The 14,800-nt window shown below is 39.1% G+C and overlaps 1 protein-coding gene across 1 annotated transcript in view; it reads left to right on the plus strand.

Moving 5' to 3' along the window:
- Positions 1–7,964: 7,964 nt before the first annotated feature.
- The window catches only part of TP53I11 (tumor protein p53 inducible protein 11), a 76,272-nt gene continuing 69,436 nt past the window's right edge, over positions 7,965–14,800 (plus strand). Inside the window, exon 1 of the mRNA XM_039358988.1 lies at positions 7,965–8,190. The gene's annotated coding sequence lies outside the window, so the exon portion shown is untranslated. The remainder of the gene's footprint in view (positions 8,191–14,800) is intronic.

Consider the following 14,800-nt stretch of genomic DNA (forward strand, 5'->3'; position numbering starts at 1 on the left):
TATTTATGAAAGAATGATAGCCAGTTAAGGGTATATATTGCTGTGAATATTGCTGTGGTATATAAAGTTAATTATTCAAATGTCACTTATTCTTTAATTAGTCTCCCACTCCCATATTGATTACAAGCCTTTTCTTTTCCAATGTTGTGTTATATTTATTCATGTCACATTTAAATAATAAATTTGTAAATGCTGTCTAATAAATTATCTTGAGTCTGAATAACTATTTCAGATTCTGTCATCTTCTCAGGCTTCCTTCTTTAAGAATGCCATATATTTTTCCAGTTGTTTGCAAATACTTTAACCATGGGAGATTCTTTCCTTCATTAAGTGATTCTTGTTGTGTGTTGAATTATGATGCTGATTATATGTTTATCTTTACAGATCCTGTTGCCAAGACTTAGGAATTAGCTCATCTTAAGTTAAAGTTTTACTGCATTTCCTTTACAAAGGTAGGAGGATGCACTTGAAAAAAATTGGAGTGGAAGTATAATGTTGACCCATATTCACATGACAAACCTGTGATAATTAGAGATGTTAATAGCTTCCATCAAGTTGTAGCTGGTGAAGAAGTCTTTTTTAAACCCTTAGAACTATTATAGAAGGAATTTGAATTGCCTAAAATTTACAAAATTTAAACATATCTTGATTTCACACTTTAGTTTGGGTGCAAATAATAGCTTCTACAATTCCCAAATTATTTCCAGTGTCTCGGATAAATTTGGGTTGATTCTAACTTTAGGTTTTGTTTTTTTTAAATAGCAATAGCAGTAGACTTATATACTGCTTAATACTGCTTTACAGCCCCCTCTAACCAGTTTACAGAGTCAGCATATTGCCCCCAACAATCTGGGTCCTCATTTTACCAACCTCAGAAGGATGGAAGGCTGAGTCAACCTTGAGCTGATTAGGATCGAACTGCCAAACTGCTGGCAGCCAGCAGTCAGCAGACGTAGCCTGCACTATTGCATTCTAAACATTGCACCACCAGGGCTCTTGTAACTTAGTTGTAACTATCAATACTGTTTAAAAAAGTGAATGTACTTTTGTATTATATGCAAAAAACTAGAATGTATAAATAAAAGGTATAACTTTCACTAAACATGGAGGCAAGAATAACAACAAAAGATTCTTCAGTGTGGTGAAGAACATATCGGATTTATAATTTTGGATCATTCTTTGCTTTCTGTTTATGAGCTGGCTCTCTACTAATTTTCTCTAGAAATACTGGTACGTTAATTTGTGTGGTTAGAATTTGTTTGTTAATATTACATGAAATTATTTTTATACAGTATATAACATTTTGTTGCCTTCTTTTTTATTTGACAATGTACTTTTCGTAATTTTCCTCCTCCCCCTTTCTCTCTCTCCCTTTTTGAATATTAAGGCAATAAAAAATAATTACTTTATTTTAAAAATAATTATAAAGATGACCACATAAAGGCAAGAAATATCCTGTCTCTCTGGAAGGCCAAATTTTCAGCATTTTGACTGCAAATATAAGACAAGATATTGGTCATCTGTCTCATAAAATTGCACTCATGAAAAATAATTTTAGTGGAAAGAACTTTACGTTACATTGCTATTTCTGTAGCTCATGCTACCTGCCTCACAGCATAGTGTCTGTTAGGACTACATGATTCTAAATGGCATTCCCAAGTTGCTGTTACAATTGCATTTCCATTTCTGCTAAACAATAAGTGATATACGTGCTATTCCAACAGTTGAGATTTATTGTTAAAGATAGATATACAAGGACTTTGTTGTGACTGCTGCTGTTTAAAGTCAAGAGCTAACTGAACTGCTAAAAGGATTTGTATTGTGGAATGTGTGCATGTGCACATGTTTAAGCTGATCATTCTTCAGCCATTCTTCAGTAAATCCCCAGATAGCCTGAGTTTTGTAACAGTAGCAAAGACCATAGATTCCTGCATTAAATCACACCATATTTTCTTCATATATATTTTTTCTTTTCCTCCATAATATGCAAATGCTTCTCAATACCCTGCTGGATGAAGAGGCCTTTTGTGATACATCCATACCTGCCGTTTGGTAATGTGTTCTATGTCTATCCTGATATAAATGCCTGGCAAATGCCTACAAATGCCTGTTTTGTTTAATTAATTTATGACTGATGTGTGCACATAGCATATTTTAAAAAACTCTTGCAAAGGTTGTTTGCTTACCAACCCCCCCCCTCCCATCTGCCACTGCCTGCTCCTTTATTTCTCATTGCCTCCTTTAGCAATGTAATATTTGCTCCACTGATTGTGACCACAGAAATTAGCAATACTCTAAATAAGAGTATGGAGGGAAATCCAATATACTGACTGATTTTTAGGAATTATATTTCACCTGCTGCATTTTGCTTCCTGGAATTAAAAGGATTGATCCATTTGCTCATTTCAGGCACTGAACATGCTGGAGTAACTGCATTGCAAACTGCATTTGTAGCTGTGCATCTCATTGAGAAATACAGAGGAACATTGAAATTATGCAGAAAAAATGCAAGACATCAACGTGCTGGATACAAAAACAAACACGTTCACCTCAGTCATCCAGGTCATAGTTGCTTCAAAGGTGCTTTTTTCTTCAAAAAGCAACTGGACTGTTGTTGTTTTTTTCAAGACACCACCTATCTCTAGTCTACAACAGCAATTCCAAGAAGATTGCACAACCAATTGCACCCTGATTCAGGTGACCCTGAGAGCACAGATAAACCCCCAAATGGCCTTAACAGCTCTCAGAAAGAGTGTTAACAACCAGAGGACTGCAAAGAAGTACCATCCATCCATCCACCACCATCCCTCTACCCTCAAGTCTCAACTGTCAGCACCCTCCTGCCATCAGAACTGATAAAGCTTCTTGAATGAGAAGTGAAACATTTTTGTTTTCTTCCTCAAGGAAAAAAAACAGTCCAGTTGCTTTTTGAAGAAAAAAAAAAGTACCTTTGAGACAAACATGTTCCTATTTACTGTTAATTCCATTTCTTCTGCATTTAGTGTGTCACAAGAAGTCGGGAACAAAGTTATAGAGATAAGACATGATAAATAAGTTCAGGAATGTACTCACATGGCTTTCTCTGAAATGGATCCATTTGCTTCCTAAGAAAGATATGTAGAATACCCCAAAGTCAAATTTTATTCTTAGTACTGTCTCTGTTGCTCCTACTTTCTTTTCATTTATACACAGTCTCTGCAGAAGGCTGGAGGAAAGACACCATTCCCTACTATGCATGCTAAATCTCCAGCCATCCTTAGAACAATAGTGTTCTTTATTGTATCAAAATAAAATAAAACTAAACAAGGGAACTTCTTTTCCAGCCAACTATTGCAAAGATTACTGAGACATTGATGACGTTCTGTGGTCTCCTTAATTTGCTATGTCATACTTCCATCATGCTTAATATGTTCAGTTAATCATTTGTACATATTTTGATGGGAAATATACTACTGTTAGAAAGTGCCTTAATTTCACTTATGGAATTTAAAGAACTAAACCAATGGACAAATGAACACTAATTGGACATTAAAAATGCTAGCAGGCAGAAAGTAGCAAAGATGCATTTGATGCACCAGAACACTCTGAAATGACCACAGCCCAAAATAAAACAAAAACAGAACAAAATAGGAAAATATATAGACAAATGAAGTTTTCAGATTGGATATAATTAACCAAAATGATGTCATGTAATTTGATCTCAATAGCTCAAACCTCCCCCTCCCCATGAAAAGTTATAGTGTTGCCTTTTAAAGATATTTGTTTATAATATTCATCTTGCTATGTCTATTCAATGTGATATCAAAGGAACCCATTGTGCATTTATTTTGAAATAAATGTCATAACCTCCCTAACAGAATCTTCAGAAAGACACATAGTTTACCAAGTTTTCTTTGCTTTGCATCTTAAAATGTTTCTTGGCTCAGAAATTGCACATCCAAGAGCCATGTGTATTTATGCCACTGATATCCCACTTTTTGTCTGAGATCTTATGATTGCATATGTAGGGATTTTTCCCTACATATTTTGTTCCCTAGAAAAATAACTCTGTGGGCAGGTTGGGTGAAAGAAGAATAACTAGCTGGGAGGTTCACCCAATGACCTTTGACATTGGGGAACTGACCTTGGATTTCCTTGATCCAAACCCAGCACCTTGACCACTATATTACTTTGACCTTCATAGCTTCATAAATATGTACATCAACAAGTGTATTTTAACAAGCTGTGTTCAATTTATTGGGAAAGTTGGATTTGTAAAAAATACCACAAAAAATTAAAACAGAAAGAAATAATCTAAAAAAACCCCCATATTTTAAGTGCATGCCATATATATACAGCAGGGGTCCCCAACCCCCAGGCCATGGACTAGTACAGGGCCATGGCATGCCAGCAACCGGTCCACACAAAAAGCAAAGCCCTATCCACAGGATGCAGTCAGCACACAAACCACGCCCTCTCTGGTCTGTGGACAAACCTCTCTCCACATAACTGGTTCCTGGTGCCCAAAAGGCAAGGGAGACTGAGACCCCTCGCTTCATCATACTTACCATCATTTATTGATTTTATTGTAATTTATTTGATTGTTGTGAGCAAGCCAGAGTCAACAAACGTCAAGTGGCATACAAGTGTAATAAATTATTTATTATAATATTATTATACATTATTTATTGTCACTAACAGGTGTAGGTTGAATGGAATCCACTCTCAACCCGGTTGGATCTTATTCATTTGCCTTCTTTTTTGTTTTCATTTTTGCCATGCATTGAATAGGGTTGTCAAATATTCATAATAATCATTTGCACAGCTTGAAACTTTTAGCCAACGATATAGAAGAAATCTTCCCTGTGTGAACTATTTAGAGGATCGCTTTGCTTTTCTGAAGTAAGAAGTTTTGACTTATGCCACAACCAATTTTTTTCTTTCTTTTTTAAGGTTTGCTGGTTTTGCTATAACAGCCTGACATGGCTCTTTCTCATGATTACCTAACTTTTGATACCAATATCTAGGAATCATTCATCTGAAGCCCAAACATGCTTTTCTGTCAAGATGTTTTGATTGATAAGTGATTCTCTGGCATTCATGTATTTTGGATGGATTTATAAGAATGCCTAACATTTCATGGGCCTGCAGTGTTTTAGATCTCCATCTCATTTATTAAGGTTTTGTCTGGAGATATTTTATCAAAGTCAATGTGTCTCATCATGGAATATATAAACAATGCATCTACTATACAGTATATGTTTGATAACCGTTAAGATGTGCTTGTAAATAATGTGATGTACAAATGGATTATATATTTTTCATACATAGTGGTAACATTCCTTAAAGTCTTGAGAACTTCTAAAGAGTTGGCTACCTTAGCAATTCAAAATTATCCAGGTATTCTCATCTGGACTTCATAGCATATATGGCAGGCCTTTATCTACGATGTTGCTGCTTGCAACAGAACCACAATAGCTGGAGATGTTTGACAGGAAATTGGCCTACAATAGGAGTTATCAGTCATTACCAACCTAGTTCATTCAATAAAAACCTGTTTGTCCTTTAATTAATCCCCTGTGAAAAAGACAGTGTTTGTGCTTCATATGAATCATAAATAACCCATAATTGGAGATGTCACATGAAAAATAATTTCTATGATAACTGAAGGCTTGGGGAGGAACAATGGATCGCTTGCTTCTCTGGAAACTGCCTTTTGATGGGATGCACAGCACAGTCATCTCAGTTCACCTCATCTTATAATCATTGATTTTTACACTCAGAAATTCAGAGTAGATGATCAAACACAAAGTCATGTTTCATCAAGATGGGGCTACTAAGGAATAATTTTTGGAACATACTTGCAGGCATTCATATTCCTGAAAAGTCAAGAACAGGGGATGTGGAATAGGAATTGCTCACTTTAAAACATGGTATCCTATCCACTGTGAACTTCACAAGTTACTTGACAGCACATTCATCATCTGGTCAGAAGAAAGTTCACAGAGGCTTTTTCTCAGGTAAGTGAAAATAAAATTGCAGGTAGAGCTTGCAATTGTCTATGGGAAGGTTTTTATCACTTAAACAACATTAAACTTGATGCCTTATATGAGTCACAAAAGCTTCAATTTAGCAGAATCAAGCTCTGTCTGTAATGATACCTATATAGCATGCAGTGGTCTAGTGCAGGGGACGGCAACCTTGGCTCTTTTATGACTCTGGACTTCAACTCCCAGAATTCCTGAGCCAAGGTTGCCTACCCCTGGTCTAGTGGTTAAGGCGCCAGGTTAAAAATAGGGAGACTAGGAGTTCTAGTCCCATACTAGACATGAGAGCTGTCACTCTCTCACAGCCTAACTTACTTCACAAGGCTTTTGTTGTGGGGAAACATCTTGCCATCTTGAATTATTTATAAAAATAAAAGTGGGATATAAATAAAATAAAAAATACAAATTAAATAGCACTTCGATCTGCACATATCAGATTAAATTAAAACACCAAATTATTAATAATGGATCTGAGAACCTGCAAGCCTTGGTTCAGAAACCAACTCAGCCTTACTTTCTCTAACTGCCAACAAGTACAGAGTCACCCTTTGGGGATAACCCAAGTGTTCTGAAGATGCTACCCATACTTAGTAAGTATACTTTAAAAGTATACTTAGTAAGTTACTAACTGAACTCTGGTCTACTGAATTAACCCAACGGCTTGAATTTACACAAGACATTGAACTACAAACTAATCACACCAACTTGGTTTGACAATACACTGAGCCAAAAAGTAGCTAACTACTTTCAATTTTGTGAGTTTTACTAGAGGGAGAAAAGAAAGAGTAAGAAATGAGCGCAGCACCAATGCTTGCAAATGGTTCTACTTTATTAGAAGAATCTCTTCCTTCTCTGCTTCACCATCAGCAATCCTACAATAAACATCTCTGAAGGAGGAATATGTCAAGTGAAGATCTTCCCATTGCCACCCACTTATTATTTCCAACTGTTTTATGTGAAGGAACAGTTTTCAGTAATATTTCTTTTATTGCACATTGGGAAGGGTTAATTCCGAAAAGGAGGATATAAATGATTGTAATGAATTAATAAACCAACCTCATCGTTCCCCCAAGTCAAAGAAAGAAGCCATCACTTTATTAGCATTCTTCGATGTGCATTTGTAGAACATGCAAGCCTAAATATGATTTTAATTTGTGATGTATGTATTTACCAGCCAAATGTATATATATGGATGCCCAGCTTGAATATACAAATGTGGGCAGCTAACAAACCAGTTCACAAGAAAAACAGTATTATTTTTTTTTATAAAAAACAAAAAAACAAAGCTGCAAAAGAGAACAGAAGACATAGTTAAAAATAAATTCTGTATATCATGCAAAACTAGCTGATGCGATCTACATTTCTGTGTTCAGAATACAGAGTTGTGATAAGAAGCAAACAATGCTGTATGCTACCTATGCGTTATTCATTTTGGGTTCTTCCAGATTTTGGGGTTAGGGAAAGAGGAACAGCAGCAGGCAGCCGAATTTAGATGATCTCAAAAAGCCAAGTGAGATCTGGGAGTCCCAACAACGCCCTCAGTGACAAACCCCCGCTGTATTTCTGCCACCAGAAAACTCCAAGACCTGGTTGACGAAGTTATGAGGAAGCCTACTCCCAGCCCCTTTCCACATTTTCGTGGGCGGAGGTCCACGCAATGCCTTGTCTGCTCTCCAGGACAGCAGGAATAATTCACAGGCACGTGCCGGTAGCCGGGGGGGGGGCGTTGTAGGTTGGTTAGGACCTTTCTTTTCCCCAACGAAAACTACCGACTGATGCCCGCTTTTTGCCCCGTAGAGCCACCGGCTTCCGGTAGGCGTCGCTTCTCCAAATAAACGGCGCAGCGTGTAGGCGGGCGGCAATATAGCCGCTGGGGGGTGGTTGGGGATGGTTCCTCCCCCCCCCGCAGTAGGATAGTATATGGTAATATGGGGGCGGGGTTAAGCCCGGCCTCCTTTTTCTTATGGGAAGCGCGCTGGCTGATCCGAGGAGCTGGGCTTCGGATTGTCCGTTTCTGGAGCTGGTGCTTTAGGGAGACCCACAAAATGTGACTCACGGCCTGGCTGGTCTCACTGGCGGTGCAGGGATTGTGACTCTTTCTCTGGGTTTTGCCCTCCTGGCTGCACCAGCAACCCTTTCTGCGGGCGGGACATGTTTTGAAGCTGTAAGTGGATTTTCCTTTATTTACTCGCCGGGTGTGGATCCTTCTGACTTTCCAAACTTGGACGTTTCCGTCTGCTTACCTGGGTCTCCCCGATCCCATTAGTGAAGTACTTTGCGGAGAAGGGGGGAGGGGGAAGGTGGTGGCTTCCCGTGTCTCCAAGAGTCTGTATAAATAGAGCTTGAGTTTGAGAAAGAATTGACGCGGCGGAGTTGTGGAACTACAAGCCCCATTGTCTTGGACCGTTCTGACCCATCGCCTCCCGACCAGCTGTCAATCTTAAATCGCAAACATACTTATTTCGAAGGGTTTTTTCCCCCAAAACAGGGGGACAGGTGATAGAATCGGGACTGCCTCGTCTTCATTTCCTTTAACCAACTTAGCGGCTCCGCGCCCAGCCGCTGCTGACGTTAACTTTCTGGAGTTAGAAAGGCAAGGAGGAAAAAAAAAAAATCATCTTAATTCAACAGGGGAATAACTTCCTGTTTGTAGGGAAACAAAACAAAGCAAAACAAAGCAAGACCTCTCCGGAGGAAAGTGGGGGAGAGACCTGACAGCTGTTTGATTTGCGGTGTTTCAAAAACATGCCTTTGTTCAAAGAATTCGCAGCTAGGTTTGCCCATGTCTCAAAAATGGTTTAGAACGGTGTGCTTTGAAATTAATGAAGGCGAATTCGGATCTCGTTTCGAGTGCTGCTGATGGATCGGATCGGATCGGTTTTTGTATGTATATGTGTGTATATATATATATGCCATTTGCAGAATCGTTCCTCGCGGAATAACAGTAATAATGATAGGAGAAGATTGTGAAAGGGACGCCCCAACTACTGACAAGCCAGTGTGGGGGTACTGAATTGACAGGAGGCAGGTTTGTGGAGGAGATGCCCCACACTTGATTTCCTGTAACTTTAGCTCCAGTATATTCTCCATAGACCAGCTCCCTTTGTCTAAATAAAGACGGGGGAGGGGGCTAGTTGTATGGTAAGGGTATTACAGAGCTGGCCTTCTCTTCCTTGTTAATTTGAATATTCGTATGTATAGAAACATGCCTTGAATCCATCCTGTGTTCCCTGGTTCTGCTATTTCTTTTCTTTTTCTTTTTGCTATGTGCCCGTTGTAGCATCCAAGGATCATCATAACCATGCAAGTGTCAGTAACGTGCTAGAAAGGGAGGAGATTCCTTTGTCAGCTTCCTCTTTGTGCCCTTGGTGGAATATTGCTAAGAGAGCAGCATCAAGTCCTTGGGTAGGTCCTGTCCCTTCCCCCCCCCAAAAAAGGGGGGGAGAATATAGCAAATCCTGTATTTCTGTATCTTGGCAGGCCGGACTTCTTCTCCCTTTGGAGATTTGAGATTCTCCTGTGCTCTTCGGATTTTTTTTTTTTTTCCTCCCTTGTCCAGACACTTGCTGGCTCTGCGGTCTTTAGGGGTGCTAGCTATGAATTTTCTAGTGCAAAGTTTCATTTGGGGAGCCAGGTGAGGGAGAACTCCTTGCTCAAAGATCAGAAGCATCTGTGTCAAGAAGAGAAGCGGGTGTGGTCTTGGCAGAAGGGGTTGACTTGCAGTGGACGCACACTTCCTCTAGCTGATCTAATACATCTTCCTTTGTGCCAGCTTTTTTTCCATGGCTAATTCTCTTTGTTGGTGGAAGGGAAGGGAATGAATGCTCAATTCAGTCTGGGAGAAATGGAGTTATAGCATTTAAGCAGGAAGACAGAAAACAGGGAGGGGGGTGGCAGGGTTGGAACAGCATTCTCCTTTATTTAAGAGTATGAGCTGGGAGACTGTTCTGGTTTTACCTCTGCTGTACCTTCACAAATTCAGATTTTTTTTCTACCATTCATGGGTAGCAATACTGTTCTACCTTGTAAGCAAGTTGAATCAATCTTCATCAGCTCTTTGGACTACAGCCCCAATAATTCCCAGCCAAGTGATCTACAGGGTTTGGGAATATCATTAAAAGTGGTAAAGGCTCTTTCTTTTTTTCCTGTGAAACCCCCCCTCCCTTTGGGACAATTTGTTGCTGGTAGATAGTAAAGAAATAAAAATGTTCCCTCCCTTCAGGTGGGGCAGGCAAGTCTGATCATTTGCGTTCTATTTTTCTTGGCATTTCACCCTCTTCTTCCCTGCAGCCTGCTGGAGGAAGGAGGGACATAGTTGCCAAAAAGCTGGTTACTTGCAGATTACTCCCTTCATTCAGTGCTTGGTTAGGATTCCGCAGATTTTCTTCTTCTTCTTCTTCTTCTTCTTCTTCTTCTTCTTCTTCTTCTTCTTCTTCTTCTTATTCTTCTTCTTCTTCTTCTTCTTCTTCTTCTTCTTCTTCTTCTTCTTCTTCTTCTTCTTCTTCTTCTTCTTCTTCTTCTTCTTCTTCTTCTTCTTCTTCTTCTTCTTCTCCTTCTCCTCCTCCTCCTCCTCCTCCTCCTCCTCCTCCTCCTCCTCCTCCTCCTCCTCCTTCTTCTTTTTCCCTATCCATTATCAGACGTTGGCAATCATGTTGGCAATCTTGCTGTAAAGAATTTGAAAAGTATTTAATCCCTTTGAAGTATTAGTTCTGTCACTGAACTGTTGTTTTATATGATAGATGGAAATAAAGCAGATTATTAGGTAATGCCAGCTTGTCAGACCTCAAAATCTGGCTGACTTTCTAAAAGAAATATACAAAGTAACTTTACAAAGACTATGGAAACAAGTATAGGATCCAGTGTACCGTAAATGCTGCAAAAAAAGGGGGGGAGCTGACTTTGAATATCTTGTGAAATAAACTAGGCCTGCTGACAGATATCAAAATATTTGATAGCAGGCCTTAAACATTACATTAAAAGTAGTACCTGAGCAATCATATAGCTTGGAGGTAAACAACTTTGTGCCCTTCAGAGCATTTGATCAACTTGATGATCCCTTGCTATTGACATTTCTAGCTTTGCTAGTGAGTTAATGTCAAAAGCATCTGGAAAATATTTGTATTAGTTTTATCAAATTTCTACCCAACTTTCCGGTTTCTCAATGGTCAACAGGGCTTAAGGTGATTAAAAATAAAAATTAAAAACAGTACAATTAAAATAGAATTACATTTAACATTGGAATAAATTTAAAAGCTTGGCAGAGGATAAGAGTTTACCATCTTCCTAAATATATTTGGAGAGGGGGGACTATTCCATAGCCTGGGAACTTTGCAAGAGATGAACTTTTCTTGTCTATTAGATGATAGAACTTCTGGCAACAGCGAGATCTTCTCTAGGGCCTTTCCTGATGCTCTGACTAGTCAAATAGATTCACAGTGACAGATAAGATTATAAGCCAAGGAACTGATTCAAGCCTGGGAAACAGGCACCTCATCAGTCAATAGAAGTGCTGATGTACCACCAGCTTATCAACTGTTTAGGAGCTGACGACTTGGCAGCACATGGAAACAACAATCACTGGCCATCAACACATCAATCAACCAATAGGAAGGTACCACATAAATACAACACATAGAATAGCCCAACTCCGGTAGAGAGAACTTCCTTAAGGATGTCCAAGTCATCTGTGCCATGTGTGAATGCAGTTTGAATGTTTGAATGTTTTTCCTTTTTGACAGTATTAAGCACCTGATTGAGTTAACTTGGTACAGGTGATCTATAATTTTAACCTTTGCAAGTAAGATATCCCCTTTTGTGATGGCACAACTATCCCATTTAAAGATCACTATGTTGCCTTGTTTTGTGAGCTTTTTCAATGACAAAATATTAGTTTCAAGAGCAGGAATATACAGTACATTTTTCACAAGGATCTTTCTGGTGACACTCTTAGAAATAGGACAGTAAAGAAAACCATCTCCTATTCCTTCTGATTCCTTCTATTATTTTCCCTCTGGCTGTGGTGATTTTTTTCTGTTTTAATCTGGTCAAGGTGAATAAAGAAATTCCTCTCATTCGTCATGTGACTCAGCTCCTGAATCAACATACCATACTTGCAAAGATGAGGTGCACTTTTGGATTGAAAACATGTTCATTATCTGAAGAAAAATTAATTTTTTTCTTTCACACTTTTGGCTTTTTGTAATTTTAGCTTTTAGCTTTCCAGATTCTGCAATCTGTTTTTAAATGAGCCTTTTTATTGCACACAAAACATTCACATGTTTCTTGCTTCAGGTAACTGTTTTTATTCCTATTTTTCATCTTTAAAGCAGACTCTGCGACAGAAGCACTGTCACTATTAATGCTTTTTATTTTATGCTTATATTCATTTATAAGCTTTCCCTTAACATATTCCAATGTTAGCTCATCATCTGGATGTGCCTCAAGCACCGTGACAAGCATTTCATAACTTTCTGGTAAACCACTAAGTTTTAATGCTGCGACATGAAAATCTTTTATTTCTTCTCTGATACCTCTCATGCATTCAACCATTTCCAAGGTATGCCTTATGTAATCCTACAAATCCTGGCCTTTCATCAGCTTGGTTTGGTATAGCTTTCTAATAAAATACATTTTATTGCTTAGATTAGCTCTTTCATGCACCTTTTGTAATCCTTCCCACATTTCTTTAGCAGTTACACACTTGCATATATGTATGATTTGACCATCTTCTGTGCTAAGAGAGGTTGTGCTCAGACTTTTAGATCTTTCTCTGTCCATTCATCTGAAGAGTATTTTGGCCTAGCTTCATTTATATATTTCACATAAATTCCCTTATTAGCAGCATTTTCATCTTGAATTTCCAAGATTGGTAGTTCTAGTTTGTCAAATTTGCAAATGAAATCTTTGTTTCAGCTGTTTTACTGGCCATTTTCTTTTATTCTGTTACAGTCTTTTTTCTGTTGCTGTATCTTGTACTTATTTACTATAGCTGGTTATGACTGGTTTGTTCTGTTCTGTGCTGAACTTTATATTTCTCCTGTAATCTGGGCTTCTACTGGTTTTATACTGGGTACTGGGCCCATAACCTGTTAGAAATTCTGTTTTATTATATGAAAATGGTAGCAGAGGATTATATGGCCATACAGATTGGTATCAGAGGATGGTTACATAGCCATATAGATCAAATAAAGTGTATAGTATACAGTCACCATGAACCTTGCTGCTTAATAGTTTAACTGTAACAAGAAATTCTCCTTGAATAAAAAGAACCATAGATTATAACCATTGATGTAAACTAAACACTGCCATCTACTGGCGGAGTGATTCTGTAGTTGTTGCAGTACAAAATACATTCTAACATGTATTCTAACAATGCATGTTATCTAACAGTAACGCACTTTGTGGTTTAGACAACAGATGTCTAGACAACAGATTTCCTGACATTTTACCAGCAATTGTGGCTGGCATCAGGACATCTGTCTATAAAGATAGGAGCCCAATCAGTCTCTGCTGGTTGCCTGTGGTCTACATAGCATACCAAGCGCCAATGTCTCCTAGATAAGGGAGATGCATTCTTTCTCCTGGGGGAAGGGCATAGTGGCAAGGCAGTGCAGAGCATCCCCAAAGTATCCCCCCTTCCAACAGAATGGCAGGCCCCAAATAATGGTTACAAAAGCAGGGTTTTCTTTGGGGAGCTGACATACAGCCCCCTAGAAAAATGACAGGTCTACCTGCAGAACACAGACATGGGAGAGGGGAGAAAACAAACAAAACAATCACATTAATCAGGTTTGTCAGGGTACTTAATATGAAAACAATTAAGTTACCTAGGCACTCTAATGTGTTTTTTGCATATCCATTCATTTGAGAGGATGGAAGATCTTAAGATGTCAGCCATAGTTGCTGATGAAACAACAGTATGTCTGTTGCTTAGACCATGGCCATTAAACCCTGAAGCCCAATCCTATTCATCAGTTACCATGTGTTTTGATTTGAAACCAATATTCTAAGTGAAAGCTAGGAATGTTCCTTGTAACAAGCCACTAGCAGCAATGAAACAGACGTGAAATGTTTGCTATATTTCTGCCAGTTGATTTCTGACTTTGAGACAGATGAGATAGGGATCTAGGTTCACACCTCATACTGAGTAAACTATGCATGGATCTTCTGCTTTAAGCTGATTTGGCAGGAGGTTTTAAGAAGAAGAAATATATTCAATCAGAAGACCAGAGGAGCTTGCAGATTTCTTCAGACTTAGGAAGACAAGTTTTCTTCATATTTATGGGGATGTCTGCAAAATGTTCAGTTAGAGCAGCGGTTCTCAACCTGTGAGTCGCAACCCCATTTGGGGTCGAACGACCATTTCATGGAGGTTGCCAAACAACGCAGTCCGCCATTTTTTCCCCTTTTCCTTAGCTGTGCTACTCCCTTTTATTCTATTGGCTTTTGAAAGCCAATAGAATAGACTCTCTTGAATAGAGTCTAATTCTATTGGCTTTCAAAAGCCAATAGGAATTGTCCAGGCTGTCTCTGCCCTGCTGAGCACACCAAAAGTCCCATTCTGCGAATGGTGCTGCAAGTTGTCTGCAGCGAAGGCGAACTGTCTGGAAGCTTCCACCCCTCCCTGCTGAGCAATTACTAAAAATGTAAGTAAAAGAGGGCCAGGGGTGGGAAGTGGAAGGCCGGTGAGCGCAGGGAGGGTTGCTGGCGCACATGGGGCCTGACGGGTGCCTTACCTCCCTTGGGCTGGGCCAGCTGGTGGCCCAGCTGGTAGT

The sequence above is a fragment of the Crotalus tigris genome, unplaced genomic scaffold (genome assembly GCF_016545835.1).
Source record: "Crotalus tigris isolate CLP2741 ecotype Arizona unplaced genomic scaffold, ASM1654583v1 scf7180000017576.4783729, whole genome shotgun sequence".
In the NCBI taxonomy this organism is placed as follows: Eukaryota; Metazoa; Chordata; class Lepidosauria; order Squamata; family Viperidae; genus Crotalus; species Crotalus tigris.